Below are 15,839 nucleotides of genomic sequence, written 5' to 3' on the forward strand. Positions count from 1 at the left end.
GTAAGGTCTCCCTGAGAGTTCATTGTACTGCTACCTGGTAACTGGTGGGAAGTCACTGTATGGTGCCTCTGCACATGTTTCTATGTGAGATCTCTCAGTGCATTTTCTGTTCCAGAGGTTTCTTTGAGAGATGTCTCAGCAAGCCAGAATCCACAAATATACACAGGGATAATGCCATCTTTGTTCTGTACCAAGTTTCTGCTTAGATGGACTTATAGGATGTTTTTTCCAGAAGTTTCTTGTTTTTTTTTTTTTTTTTTTTTTTTTTGGGTAGGGGGGTGCTGGGGATCAAACCCAGGGCCTTGTGCTTATAAGGCAAGCACTCTACCGACTGAGCTATCTCCCCAGCTCCCAGAAGTTTCTTGTTTGAGCCTGTAGATATGTCACTTCTTGAGTCACACTTCCTATACTCATCATCACATTCTGAATCATCCATTTCATCTTCCAGAATTGTTAGTGAGGTGCATTTTTAATTCTGAAGTAGATCTTCTGGGTCCCCCCTTAGGGGAACTATCAGAGCATCTGGAGGTCAACTTCTGCACACATTTTCTGCTTTCATAGGAAATTCAGCAGGATGGGTGGCCAGAAAGGGACCATGCTTATCTTTTGTCTGGGACCAACAGCACTTCCTTGGGAATTTCCCCTGAGACTGTGTCAAGTCCTGGGATGCAGGAAATTGGCAGGAAGAGCCAGCCTTTTGTGTTCCAGAAGATTTTTGCATGGTATCACTCTTGCTACCCAGTTACTTCAACATTTTGCCCAGAGAATCCAGGTAGTCGTCTGGGGTCATTGGTTTAAAGAGGACACATTCTTAACATTTTCCTTCCCCACTTTTAGTCCTGCTCTTTTGGTGATATACATCTCCAGTAGTATCTGGACATCAGAGTTGATGAAAGAGAGGCACACAGCTGCTACTTGCTGCATTGTGGGGTCTCTGCTGAGTGTGGGGGCTGGTCTATTTTATAAAATGTATGATAGGTTATTTTAATAGAACTATAGTCCCCTCACTATGCTGTAAAGTACTTAAACTGATTACTTTATTTAGGTACCCATTGACAAGTAACTTTTTTTGGAGGAAGAGATTGAATATCGGAGTTCTTAACCACTGAGCCACATCCTAAGTCCTTTCTACTTATTTATTTTTGTTTTGACACAGATTCTCACTATGATGCTTAGGACCACACTGCATTGCTGAGGCTGCCTTTGAACTTGTAATTCTTCTGTCTTAGCCTCCCAAGCAGCTGAGATTAAAGTTGAGTGCCACTGCTCCTGGGGGCAATTATCTTTTACAAAGAAACAATCTTGGAAGAAAAAGTGCCAAGATTTAAACAATTTAAACCTATTGGTTCAATTTTACCAACTTTATTTAGATGCATTGCTTGATGTTTTACAAAGTGTGTGGTTGACTTAGGAACCTGGGGACAAGCAGTTTTCTAAATCAAGGCCAGATTTTAAGATATGAAATTGACTTGAAATTTTGAAGAACTCATGTGTGAGCTACATCTTATATGTGGCATTTCCTTTTAGGAAAATATTATAGATTGCATGTGGAATGTCCCCAAAAGATTCATGTATTGGGTTCTTGGTTCCCAGTTGGTGGCTCTTTGGGGAGGTGGTGGAGACTTTAGGAGGTTGGGCCCACTTGGATGTGAGTGACTGGAGATGTGCCTTTCCTAAGTTGTTCCCAGGTACTTTATCACAGCAGTAGAAAGCTGAATAATTTAGAAAAGAAACATGTTTGACAGTTTGGATTAGCGGGTGAGGTCTGATTGCAGAAATGTGAGTTTCTGGATATATCATAAACTTGATTTCAGCATCCACTGTGTAATGTGTGTGTACCATATCTAGTTTAGGAAAAAAGGTGGAGACTACAACAATTTTAATTCTTGAAAGACTTTTAAAAGACATTCTTTCCCTGAATTTTTAATGGCAGATGCATTTATTTCTACAATGCTCACATTATTCCAATAAAAACAAATGGAAATGCTCATTACATGTTAAAGTAGATGCTGTCAGATAAAGATATAGAAATGGAAGCTCATATGAAAAAGGGACAGCATAAAAGAGATCAAAAACTAGCAAGCAAATGGGTTTGGCATAAAGTCCACATATTCACAATAAATCTACTCATTTTACTTCCTTTCACACCCCAAACATTGGTAAGAAGAGTGTTTTTGTAAACACTGCAACAGCATTAACCCAAAGTAATATGCTATAATTGTACACTATGGGGTAGAATTATATTTTGGATATTTTAGAGTTGGGATCTGGAATGTCCTTCAAAACCCCATGAGGTTACGCTGTGGTTCCCCAGGTGGTGCTCTTGGCATCTGATGTAACCCATGAGAGATCGGGGCCAGTGGGAAGTCTTTAGGTTTTTGAAGGTGTCCTCTTAGTGGGAATTCTAATACCCCATTCCCTGCCTCTCTGCCTTTTTTTCTGACTTTGATACAAGTAGTTTTGCTTAGCCATAGCCTTTTTCTATGATGAGTTGTCTGCCACCAGAGGTCTAAAAACAATAGATCTGATCAGTCATGAATTCCAACACTGTGAGCCAGAACCCCAATTTTCTCTCTATTGGTTCACTACATCAGGTGTTTATTATAGTGTTGGAACATTGACTAATACCTTGGACTCCAGTGTTCTCAGGAGTTACATCAATATGCTGGTAAGCTAAATAGCTCTGTAGTTCGGCTGCAACACCAGAGTACCTTATTCACCCAGGGGTTCTTAAAGTGTGGGAGCTGGGACTGTACTTCCAGTTCTAAGTATGTCAAGGGTGATATGCAGTGTGATCCTTGAATTACCCAGAGTTTACTCCTGTCGTTGTGGGTTTTGGTACTCTATAGTCTGTGAAGTCTTAGGATGATTCATAGAAGTGCATTCTTGTTTGAAAGAATCATCACTGCATTTTAATTATGTTGAGAAGTGGCTTTAATTGTGGCATATTTGTACATGCAAATACCATACTTTAATCATATTCACCCCCACGATTTTCCATCCCCATTCTCCTTTGTGTTCTGTAATAAGTCTTCGTGCTACTTGAATGTCTTTTTTTCACCCCTAGATTTTATAATAGTTTTGTTCATGTGTCTACTTATTTTGCTTAACACTATGATCTCCAGTCCATCTACTTTCCTATGAATGACATATTTTCTTCTGTATGGCTGGATAATACTCCACTCTATGTGTTTGCGTATCTATGTGTGTGCACATGTGATATTGTCTTTTTTTTAAATTTTTTATTATTATTGTATACAAATGGGATACATGTTGTTTCTCTATTTGTACATGGAGTCAAGGCATACCATTTGTGTAATCATACGTTTACATAGGGCAATGATGTTTGATTCATTATTTTTTTCCCTTCCCCCCCACCCCTCCCACCCCTCCCACCCCTCTTTTCCCTCTATACAGTCCTTCTTTCCTTCATTCTTACCACACTCCTTATCCCTAACCCTAAACCTAACCCTAAACCTAATGCTAACCCCTCCCACCCCCCATTATATGTCCTCATCTGCTTATCAGCGAGATCATTCGTCCTTTAGTTTTTTGAGATTGGCTTATCTCACTTAGCATGATATTCTCCAATTTCATCCATTTGCCTGCAAATGCCATAATTTTATCATTCTTCATTGCGGAGTAATATTCCATTGTATAAATATGCCACAGTTTCTTTATCCATTCATCAATTGAAGGACATCTAGGTTGGTTCCACAATCTTGCTATGGTGAATTGAGCAGCTATGAACATTGATATGGCTGTATCTCTGTAGTATGCTGATTTTAAGTCCTTTGGGTAGAGGCCAAGGAGTGGGATAGCTGGGTCAAATGGTGTTTCCATTCCAAGCTTTCTGAGGAATCTCCATACTGCTTTCCAGAGTGGCTGCACTAATTTGCAGCCCCACCAGCAATGTATGAGTGTTCCTTTTTCCCCACATCCTCGCCAACACCTATTGTTGCTTGTGTTCTTGATAATCGCCATTCTAATTGGGGTGAGATGAAATCATAGGGTAGTTTTGATTTGCATTTCTCTTATTACTAGAGATGTTGAACATTTTTTCATATATCTGTTGATTGCTTGTAGATCTTCTTCTGTGAAGTGTCTGTTCATTTCCTTAGCCCATTTGTTGATTGAGTTATTTGTATTCTTGGTGTAGAGTTTTTGAGTTCTTTATAGATTGTGGAAATTAGTGCTCTATCTGAAGTATGAGTGGCAAAGATATTCTCCCAATCTGTAGGCTCTCTCTTCACATTACTGATAGTTTCCTTTGCTGAGAGAAAGCTTTTTAGTTTGAATCTATCCCAGTTGTTGATTCTTGCTTTTATTTCTTGTGCTATGGGAGTCCTGTTAAGGAAGTCTGATCCTAAGCCAACAAGTTGAAGATTTGGACCTACTTTTTCTTCTATAAGATGCAGGGTCTCTGGTCTGATTCTGAGGTCCTTGATCCATTTTGAGTTGAGTTTTGTGTAGGGTGAGAGATAGGGTTTTAATTTCATTCTGTTGCATATGGTTTTCCAGTTTTCCCAGCACCATTGGTTGAAGAGGCTATCTTTTCTCCATTGCATATTTTTGGACCCTTTGTCTAGTATGACAAAACTGTATTTATTTGGGTTTGTGTCCATGTCCTCTATTCTGCACCATTGATCTAACTGTCTATTTTGGCACCAATACTATGCCGTTTTTGTTACTATTGCTTTGTAGTAGAGTTGAAGATCTGGTATTGCGATACCCCCTGCTTTGCTCTTTCTACTGAGGATTGCTTTAGCTATTCTGGGTTTTTTATTCTTCCAGATGAATTTCATAATTGCTTACTCTATTTCTGCAAGGTACATCATTGGGATTTAAATTGGAATTGCATTGAATCTGTATAGCACTTTAGGTAGTATGGCCATTTTGACAATATTAATTCTTCCTATCCAAGAACATGGGAGATCTTTCCATCTTCTAAGGTTTTCTTTAATTTCTTTCTTTAGTGTTCTGTAGTTCTCATTGTAGAGGTCTTTCACCTCTTTTGTGAGATTGATTCCCAAGTATTTTATTTTTTTTTTGATGCTATTGTGAATGGGGTAGTTTTCCTAATTTCTCTTTCTGAAGATTCATTGCTTATGTATAAAAATGCCTTAGATTTATATGCATTGATCTTATATCCCGCTACTTTACTGAATTCACTTATGAGATGTAAAAGTTTTCTGGTGGAATTTCCTGGTTCCTCTAAATATATAATCATGTCATCAGCGAACAGGGATAGTTTGAGTTCTTCTTTTCCTATTCGTATCCCTTTAATTTCTTTGGTTTGTCTGATTGCTCTGGCTAGAGTCTCAAGGACGATGTTGAATAGAAGTGGTGAAAGAGGGCATCCCTGCCTTGTTCCAGTTTTTAGGGGGAACGCTTTCAGTTTTTCACCATTTAGAATGATATTGGCCATGGGCTTAGTGTAGATGGCCTTTATAATGTTAAGGAATGTTCCCACTACCCCAATTTTTCTAGTGTTTTGAGCATGAAGGGATGCTGTATTTTATCAAATGCTTTTTCTGCATTTATTGAAATAATCATGTGATTCTTAACTTTAAGTCTGTTGATATAGTGAATGACATTTATTGATTTCCGGATGTTGAACCAACCTTGCATCCCTGGGATAAAACCCACTTGATCATGGAGCACTATCTTTTTAATATATTTTTGTATGCGATTTGCTAAAATTTTGTTGAGAATTTTTGCATCAATCTTCATTAAGGATATTGGTCGGAAATTCTCTTTCCTTACGTATTTCTGTCTGGTTTAGGTATCAGGGTGATATTGGCTTCATAGAACGAGTTTGGGAGGGTTCCCTCCTCTTCTATTTCATGGAATACTTTGAGGAGTATTGGAATGAGCTCTTCTTTAAAAGTTTTGTACAACTCGACTGAGAACCTATCTGGTCCCAGACATTTCTTTGTTGGTAGGCTTTTGAAGACCTCTTCTATTTCATTGCTTGAAATAGATTTATTTAAGTTGTGTATGTCCTCCTAGTTCACTTTAGGTAATTCATATGTCTCTAGAAACTTGTTGATGTCTTCGAGGTTTTCTGTTTTGTTGGAGTATAGATTTTCAAAATAGCTTCTAATTATGTTTTGTATTTCAGTCGTGTCTGTTGTGATATTTCCTTGTTCATTCCGAATTTTAGCAATTTGAGTTTTCTCCCTCTTTCTCTTTGTTAGTGTGGCTAAGGGTTTATCAATTTTGTTTATTTTTTCAAAGAACCCACTATTTATTTGTTAATTTTTCTGATTGTTTCTTTTGTTTCAATTTTGTTGATTTCAGCTCTGATTTTAACTATTTCCTGTCTCCTACTACTTTTGGTATTGGTCTGCTCTTCTTTTTCTAGGGCTTTGAGCTGTAGTGTTAAGTCATTTATTTGTTGATTTCTACTTCCTTTGTTGGATGCGCCCCATGAAATAAATCTTCCTCTAAGTACTGCTTTCATAGTGTCCCAGAGATTTTGATAAGATGTGTCTTTGTTCTCATTTACTTCTAAGAATTTTTTTATTTCCTTCCTGATGTCTTCTGTTATCCATTCATCATATAATAGTGTATTATTTAATCTCCAGGTATTGGAGAAGTTTCTGTTTTTATTCTGTCATTTATTTCTAATTTCAATTCATTATGATCTGATAGAGTACAAGGTAGTATCTCTATCTTCTTGTATTTGCTAACAGTAGCTTTGTGGCATAAAATATGGTCCATTTTAGAGAAGGATCCATGTGCTGCTGAGAAGAAAGTGTATTTGTTCTTTGTTGGATGGTATATTCTATATATGTCTGTTAAGTCTAAATTGTTGATTGTGTTATTGAGATCTATGGTTTCTTTATTCAATTTTTGTTTGGGGGATCTATCCAGTGGTGAGAGAGGTGTGTTAAAATCGCCTAGTATTATTTTATTTTGGTCTATTTGATTTCTGTAATTGAGAAGGATTTGTTTGACGTACAAGTGGATGAGCCAATGTTCGGGGCATAGACATTTATGATTGTTATATCTTGCTGATTTATGCTTCCCTTAAGCAGCCTGTAATGTCCTTCTTTATCCCTTCTGACTAGTTTTGGCTTGAAGTCCACATTATCTGAAATGAGAATGGATACTCCAGCTTTTTTGCTGTGTCCATGTGCATGGTATGTTTTTCCCCATCCTTTCACCTTTAGTCTATGGGTATCTCTTTCTATGAGATTAGTCTCTTGCAGGCAGCATATTTTTGGATCTTTCTTTTTAATCCAATCTGCCAGTCTATGTCTTTTGATTGATGAATTCAGGCCATTAACATTCAGGGTTATTATTGTGATATGATTTGTATTCCCAGTCATTTGACTCATTTTTGTTTTTTCACATGATTTGGTTTCTCCTTTATTTGGCTATTCCTTTAGGCTAGTTCCTCCCGTTGCTGATTTGCATCGTTGTTTTTCATCTCTTCTTCATGGAATATTTTGCTGAGAATGTTCTGTAATGCTGGCTTTCTTTTTGTAAATTCCTTTAGCTTTTGTTTATCATGGAAGGATCTTATTTTGTCATCAAATCTGAAAGTAAGTTTTGCTGGGTATAAGATTCTTGGTTGGCATCCATTTTCTTTCAGGGCTTGGTAAATGTTGTTCCAGGCCCTTCTAGCTTTTAGGGTCTGCATTGAAAAGTCTGCTGATATTCTTATTGGTTTCCCCCTGAATGTAATTTGATTCTTTTCTCACGCGGCCATTAAAATTCTGTCTTTATTTTGTATGTTAGGTATTTTCATAATAATGTGCCTTGGTGTGGGTCTGTTGTAATTTTGTATATTTGGAGTCCTATAAGCCTCTTGTACTTGGTTTTCCATTTCATTCTTCAGATTTGGGAAATTTTCTGATATTATTTCATTGAATAGATTGTTCATTCCTTTGGTTTGTTTCTCTAAGCCTTCCTCAATCCCAATAATTCTTAAATTTGGCCTTTTCATGATATCCCATAATTCTTTTAGATTCTATTCATGATTTCTTACCATCTTCTCTGTTTGACCAACTTTGTTTTCATGATTAAATAGTTTTTCTTCAATGTCTGAGGTTCTGTCTTCCAGGTGTTCTATCCTGTTGGTTATGCTTTCTATGGAGTTTTTAACTTGGTTTATTGTTTCCTTCATTTCAAGGATTTCAGTTTGTTTTTTTTTTAAGTATCTCTAACTCTTTATTGAAATGATCTCTTGCTTCCCATATTTGGTCTTTTAACTGTGATTGGTGCAATCATTTATTGCCTGCATTTGCTCTTTCATCTCCTCCTTCAATGCCTGCATTTGCTCTTTCAACTCCTCGTTTGCATCCCTGATTGTTTTAATTATGTACATTCTGAACTCCCTTTCTGACATTTCTTCTGCTGTGCTGTCATTGGGTTTTATTGATGTAGTATCTAGGTTTGTTTGGGACATTTTCTTCCCTTGTTTTCTTATATTGATCATCTGTCAGTGGGACCCTGAGATATTGCAGATTTCCTCTATTTGCTTATAGTGTCCCGGTAGATTTCCAGTGTATCACCTCCCAGCTTTCAGTAGCCTGAAGTCTTGGAGGAACTTGATAATGCAGTGCTTCCAAAGAAAGCTGCCCCTAGCCCCCTACTGGTTCCAGGGCTTGGAGCTGGCTCTGTGCCGAAAGGCTCTCACTGGGGAGCCTGCACCGTGCAGCTGTCCATGTGCAAGACTACCTGGGGAAGACTCTAGTTGCCCTACCCTGCTCTGATAAGCCACCCCTATCTGTGCCCCCCGCCCAGGCCGAGCTTCGCCCAGTGGTGTAGACTCACCCCATGACTCTATTTTAGTCCAAGTCTCTCAATGCCTCCCCTTCTTGAGTCCTGGGTTCTGGAGTGACTGGAGATGCATTCACTCTCTAGTTCGCCATCTTGGATCGCCCCGTGGAAAGAGCCTGCGTCCGGCCGGAGGGAGCAGGGCCACCTGGAGAAGTCTCTGGCTGCCCTGCCCTGATCCCAGAGGCTGCTTGCGGATTGCCCTGCCCTTATCCCAGAGGCTGCTTGGGGATCGAAGCTCTCCTTTGGCTCGGGGACTTGTGACTGGCTCTGTGTAGAAAGGCTCTCACTGGGTGGTCTGCTCCGAGAAGCTAGCCTTGAAAGGCGCCTCCCGCCCCAGGGGACCGGGCTACTTGGGTCCCTGGCTGCCCTGTCCTGGTCTCTGAAGCCGCTTGTGGACTGGAACATGCCGCGCTGGCTCCAGGACTTGGAGCTTGTTCTGATCAGAAAGGCTCTCACTGGGGGGCCTGCTCCGAGAAGTTGGAGAAGCTGGCCGTGTGGGAGGGGCCCACCGCTGGAGTGTGCAGGGCTGCCTGTGGAAGACTCTAGCTGCCCTGCCCTGCTCCGATAAGCCACCTCTATCTGGGCCTGCCACCCAGGCTGAGCTTTAACCAGTGGGCAAGACTCACCTTTAAGTCCGAGTCTCTCAATGCCTCCCCTTCTTGACTTCTGGGTTCTGGAGCGACTGGAGATGGAGTCACCCTCTAGTGTGCCATCTTGGATTGCCCTGTGGAAAGAGCCCCTTAAATTCTTTTGAAAAATATGTTGCATTATTTGCATTGTGTTATTTCTAAATACTAGATTTCAGCATAAATTAGGGAGTGTTTTTATCATAAATTAACATTTCTGGTTCATTGAGTAGAACATCTCCCGACTCTTTTTTACCCTGCTCTGGTGTTACTAGGGACCTTAGCACTGAGAGTAAGTGACAGATACAGAGCTCTGCAGTCTTCTCTTGGGCACCATGAGGAGACCAGTACAGGAGGAGAAGCCTCATCCCCGCCAGGTGATAGGTATGCCCCAAATCTGTCTGCTGTTTTACCAAGAGTCATCTATTTCAGTAGTGAGGAATGGTGATAAGAAGTAATAAGAACTTATTGTATATGTTATCCTAGGTAATGAGTAATCATTTGCTATATAGCGGTATAGGATACACATATGTGAGTTTGCATTACTATGTAATCTTCTGGTACTGATAACATTCACTTTAGAAAGTCAAAACAGATCCTTCTCAATAGCCCACAGTGTTCATCCTCAGATGTCAGTGTACTGTGATATTTCTTTCTCATGTACTAGAGTTGGTCATCCTAGGTTTTGAGCTGGAGATAGTTGTATTCTGGGTTCTTTGGCTTGTTTTGCCCCCTCTGTCTTTCTCTATTTTTCATTATGACTTTGTCTTTCTGTTTCTGTTTCTTTCTTTTCCTGCTCCTCAAGTGTACTGCTCCCACTGTTAAAGGTATGAACATTCTGACTTCTGATTGAGAATTTTCACCAGTGAGTTCTTAGTATGTAACTATTCCACCAATATACTGTCTGTTTTCCTGGTTTTATAAGAGTGCCTCTCATTTTATCCCAGTTTGGCTGCAGTCACTCCTTCCCTTTCTCCAGACCTTTCTACCAGCTCTGTAATGTCTTAACCATGGTGCAAGTTTCATAGGAAATAGTATTTTTAGAGGTCTCCTGAAAATGTGGTAGATATACACAATGGAATATTACTCAGCCATAAAGAAGAATGAAATTATGTCATTTGCTGGTAAATGGATGAAAGTGGAGACTATCATGCTAGGTGAAACAAGCCAGTCCCAAAAAAAACCAAAGGCTGAATATTCTCTCTGATATGTGGATGCTGACACACGATAAGTGGAGGGAAGGGAAGTACTTTGGATTAGACAAAGAGGAATGAAAGGAAGTGAGAGGGGATGGGAATGGTAAAGACAGTAAATGAATCAGACATTACTTTCCTATATTAATTAATGAATACATGACCAGTATAACTCCACCTCATGTACAACCAGAAGAATGGGAAGTTATACTCCATATATGTATAATATGTCAAAATTCATTCTAATGTCATGTATAACTAAAAAGAACAAATTTTATAAAAAAGGTCTTCTGAGAGCTCTGAAAAGCAATATCTCCTTGTTCTTCCATGACCTCCTGCAAATGCTTTGTCATTCAGGATCATTTTCCTGGTTGAGTTGTTTTGTATATGACTGAGTTTTCTCCTAGATGGTGAATTTTGGGGAATTTTTTAAAAATGTTATAGATTTATATATAAGTAAAAGCAAATGTGTACACACACACACATACAAACATATATATTTATCTTTTAGGGATTGAACCATTTACAGTCAACCTATTGAACTACATGCTCTATTCTTTTTAGTCCTTTTTATTTTTTATTTTGAGAACTGTCCTGCTAAATTGCTGAAGGCCATTGCTAAGGCTGACCTCAAACTTGTGATCCCCTAGCCTCAGCATCCATAGTCACTGGGATTACAAGAGTGCTCCACCAGCCCTGCACCTGGCTGAGTTCATATATTTTAGTAATTCAGCTCAGCTCTGTTCACACCAGAGCCATTTCTCACATGGAGCAGCTGCCTTGTGTACCTGAATGCAATCATACTATCAAATCAATATCAAATAATTTTCTCTTCAGCTGTTTCAGGTATATCATAATTGAGGTTTTATTGGACACTGTACATAAAATAAACCTTATCCTTTTAAACATTTAAAGTATACAACTAAATGGCATTAAATACTTGCACAATGTTGTGCACCATGGATATTTTCCAATTCCAGAACTGTTATAGTTTGTCCAACAGAATTCCCATACTGTTAAACAAGAATGTCCCATTCCTCCTCTTCTCCAATTGCTGGTAACCTCAACTCCACTTTCTGTCTCTATAGAATTGCCTGTTGTAAGGACCTGATATGTGGAATCATAATTTATTTTTCTGGTTTAGCACTTAGAATGTTTTCCCAATTCACCCACATTATTGCACTTTTAAGAGCTTCATTAATTTTTAAGAGTGAATGAGACGGGGCGATCCAAGATGGCGGCCTAGAGGGAGACTGCACCTCCGGTCGCTCCACAACCCAGGAGTTAAGAAGGGGAGGCATTGAGAGACTCGGACTGAAGTGGAGCCACGGGTGAGTCTGCCCACTGGGTAAAGCTCGGCCCGGGTGGCAGGCCCAGATAGAGGTGGCTTATCGGAGCCGGGCAGGGCAGCTAGAGTCATCCACAGGCAGTCCTGCGCACTCCGGCGGTGGGCCCCGCCCACACAGCCAGCTTCTCCAGGTTCTCGGAACGGAACTGGCCCACTAGTGAGAGCCTGTCTGAACAGAGCACGCTCCGAGTCCCGGAGCTGCTGCAGTGCAGTGTACTCCTGCAAAGAACCAGCGGAGAGCCTCGATCTGCAGTCAGCCTCAGGGATAAGGACAGGGCAGCCGGAGACCTCTTCAGGCGGCTCTGCCCACTCCGGCTGCGGGCTCTCTTCACGGGGCGATCCAAGATGGCGGCCTAGAGGGAGACTGCACCCCCGGTCGCTCCAGAACCCAGGAGTTAAGAAGGGGAGGCATTGAGAGACTCGGACTGAAGTGGAGCCACGGGTGAGTCTGCCCACTGGGTAAAGCTCAGCCCGGGTGGCAGGCCCAGATAGAGGTGGCTTAGCAGAGCCGGGCAGGGCAGCTTGAGTCTTCCCAAGGTAGTCTTCCACACTCCGGCAGTGGGCTCTTCCCACACGGCCAGCTGCACGGTGCAGGCCCACAGTGAGAGCATTTCCGCACAGAGCCAGTTCCAAAACGTGGAACCAGTAGGGGGCTAGGGGCAGTATTCTTCGAATGAGCTGCTTTATCAGATTCCTCCAAGACATCAGGCTACTGAAGGCTGGGAGGTGATACACTGGAAATCTACTGGGACACTATAAGCCAATAGTGGAAAACTGCAATATCTCAGGGTCCCACTGACAACTGACCATTATGAGAAAACAAGGGAAGAAAATGTCCCAAACAAACCTAGATACTACATCAATAAAACCCAATGACAGCAGAGCAGAAGAAATGTCAGAAAGGGAGTTCAGAATGTACGTAATTAAAACGATCAGGGAAGCTAATGAGGAGATGAAAGAGCAAATGCAGGCATTGAAGGAGGAGATGAAAGAGCAAATGCAGGCATTAAATGATCGCACCAATCAACAGTTAAAAGACCAAATACGGGAAGCAAGAGATCATTTCAATAAAGAGTTAGAGATACTGAAAAAAAACCAAACTGAAATCCTTGAAATGAAGGAAACAATAAACCAAGTTAAAAACTCCATAGAAAGCATAACCAATAGGATAGAACACCTGGAAGACAGAACCTCAGACATTGAAGACAAAATATTTAACCTTGAAAACAAAGTGGAACAAACAGAGAAGATGGTAAGAAATCATGAACAGAATCTCCAAGAACTATGGGATATCATGAAAAGGCCAAATTTGAGAATTATTGGGATTGAGGAAGGCTTAGAGAAACAAACCAAAGGAATGAACAATCTATTCAATGAAATAATAACAGAAAATTTCCCAAATCTGAAGAACGAAATGGAAAACCAAGTACAAGAGGCTTATAGAACTCCAAACATACAAAATTACAACAGACCCACACCAAGGCACATTATTATGAAAATACCTAACATACAAAATAAAGACAGAATTTTAAAGGCCGCGAGAGAAAAGAATCAAATTACATTCAGAGGGAAACCAATAAGAATATCAGCAGATTTTTCAATCCAGACCCTAAAAGCTAGAAGGGCCTGGAACAACATATACCAAGCCCTGAAAGAAAATGGATGCCAACCAAGAATCTTATACCCAGCAAAACTTATCTTCAAATTTGACGATGAAATAAGATCCTTCCATGATAAACAAAAGCTAAAGGAATTTACAAAAAGAAAGCCAGCATTACAGAACATTCTCAGCAAAATATTCCATGAGGAAGAGATGAAAAACAACGATGCAAATCAGCAACAGGAGGCGCTAGCCTAAAGGAATAGCCAAATAAAGGAGAAACCAAATCATGTCAAAAACAAATATGAGTCAATTGACTGGGAATACAAATCATATCACAATAATAACCCTGAATGTTAATGGCCTGAATTCATCAATCAAAAGACACAGACTGGCAGATTGGATTAAAAAGAAAAATCCAACAATATGCTGCCTGCAAGAGACACATCTCATAGAAAGAGACACCCATAGACTAAAGGTGAAAGGATGGGGAAAAACATACCATGCACACGGACACAGCAAAAAAGCTGGAGTATCCATCCTCATCTCAGATAATGTGGACTTCAAACCAAAACTAGTCAGAAGGGATAAAGAAGGACATTACATGCTGCTTAAGGGAAGCATAAATCAGCAAGACATAACAATCATAAATATCTGTGCCCCGAACATTGGCTCATGCACGTACGTCAAACAAATCCTTCTCAATTCCAGAAATCAAATAGACCACAACACAATAATACTAGGCGATTTTAACACACCTCTCTCACCACTGGATAGATCGTCCAAACAAAAATTGAATAAAGAAACTATAGATCTCAACAACACAATCAGCAATTTAGACTTAACGGACATATATAGAATATACCATCCAACAAAGAATGAATACACTTTCTTCTCAGCAGCACATGGATCCTTCTCTAAAATAGACCATATTTTATGCCACAAAGCTACTGTTAGCAAATACAAGAAGATAGAGATACTACCTTGTACTCTATCAGATCATAATGGATTGAAATTAGAAATAAATGACAGAATAAAAAACAGAAACTTCTCCAATACCTGGAGACTAAATAATACACTATTATATGATGAATGGATAACAGAAGACATCAGGAGGGAAATAAAAAAATTCTTAGAAGTAAACGAGAACAAAGACACATCATATCAAAATCTCTGGGACACTATGAAAGCAGTACTTAGAGGAAGATTTATTTCATGGGGTGCATTCAAAAAAAAGTAGAAATCAACAAATAAACGAGTTAACACTACAGCTCAAAGCCCTAGAAAAAGAAGAGCAGACCAATACCAAAAGTAGTAGAAGACAGGAAATAGTTAAAATCAGAGCCGAAATCAACGAAATCGAAACAAAAGAAACAATCGGAAAAATTAATAAAATAAATAGTTGGTTCTTTGAAAAAATAAATAAAATTGATAAACCCTTAGCCACACTAACAAAGAGAAAGAGGGAGAAAACTCAAATTACTAAAATTCGGAATGAACAAGGAAACATCACAACAGACACGAGTGAAATACAAAACATAATTAGAAGCTATTTTGAAAATCTATACTCCAACAAAACAGAAAACCTTGAAGACATCAACAAATTTCTAGAGACATATGAACTACCTAAACTGAACGAGGAGGACATACACAACTTAAATAAACCAATTTCAAGCAATGAAATAGAAGAGGTCATCAAAAGCCTACCAACAAAGAAAAGTCCAGGACCAGATGGGTTCTCAGCCGAGTTCTATAAAACCTTTAAAGAAGAGCTCATTCCAATACTCCTCAAACTATTCCATGAAATAGAAGAGGAGGGAACCCTACCAAACTCGTTCTATGAAGCCAATATCACCCTGATACCTAAACCAGACAGAGACACATCAAGGAAAGAAAATTTCAGACCAATATCCTTAATGAACATCGATGCAAAAATTCTCAACAAAATTTTAGCAAATCGCATACAAATATATATTAAAAAGATAGTGCACCACGATCAAGTGGGTTTTATCCCAGGGATGCAAGGTTGGTTCAACATTTGGAAATCAATAAATGTCATTCACCATATCAACAGACTTAAAGTTAAGAATCACATGATTATTTCAATAGATGCAGAAAAAGCATTTGATAAAATACAGCATCCCTTCATGCTCAAAACACTAGAAAAAATTGGGGTAATGGGAACATTCCTAAACATTATAAAGGCCATCTACGCTAAGCTCATGGCTAATATCATTCTAAATGGTGAAAAACTGAAAGCGTTCCCCCTAAAAACTGGA

At 39.5% G+C, this 15,839-nt stretch overlaps 1 non-coding gene across 1 annotated transcript; it reads right to left on the reverse strand.

Moving 5' to 3' along the window:
* Nucleotides 1–272: 272 nt before the first annotated feature.
* Nucleotides 273–346, reverse strand: Trnai-uau (transfer RNA isoleucine (anticodon UAU)). Its single transcript has one exon. It is a non-coding gene; the product is annotated as a tRNA-Ile (tRNA).
* Nucleotides 347–15,839: the final 15,493 nt, after the last annotated feature.

This window comes from Sciurus carolinensis, chromosome 15, assembly GCF_902686445.1.
Source record: "Sciurus carolinensis chromosome 15, mSciCar1.2, whole genome shotgun sequence".
Lineage (NCBI taxonomy): Eukaryota > Metazoa > Chordata > Mammalia > Rodentia > Sciuridae > Sciurus > Sciurus carolinensis.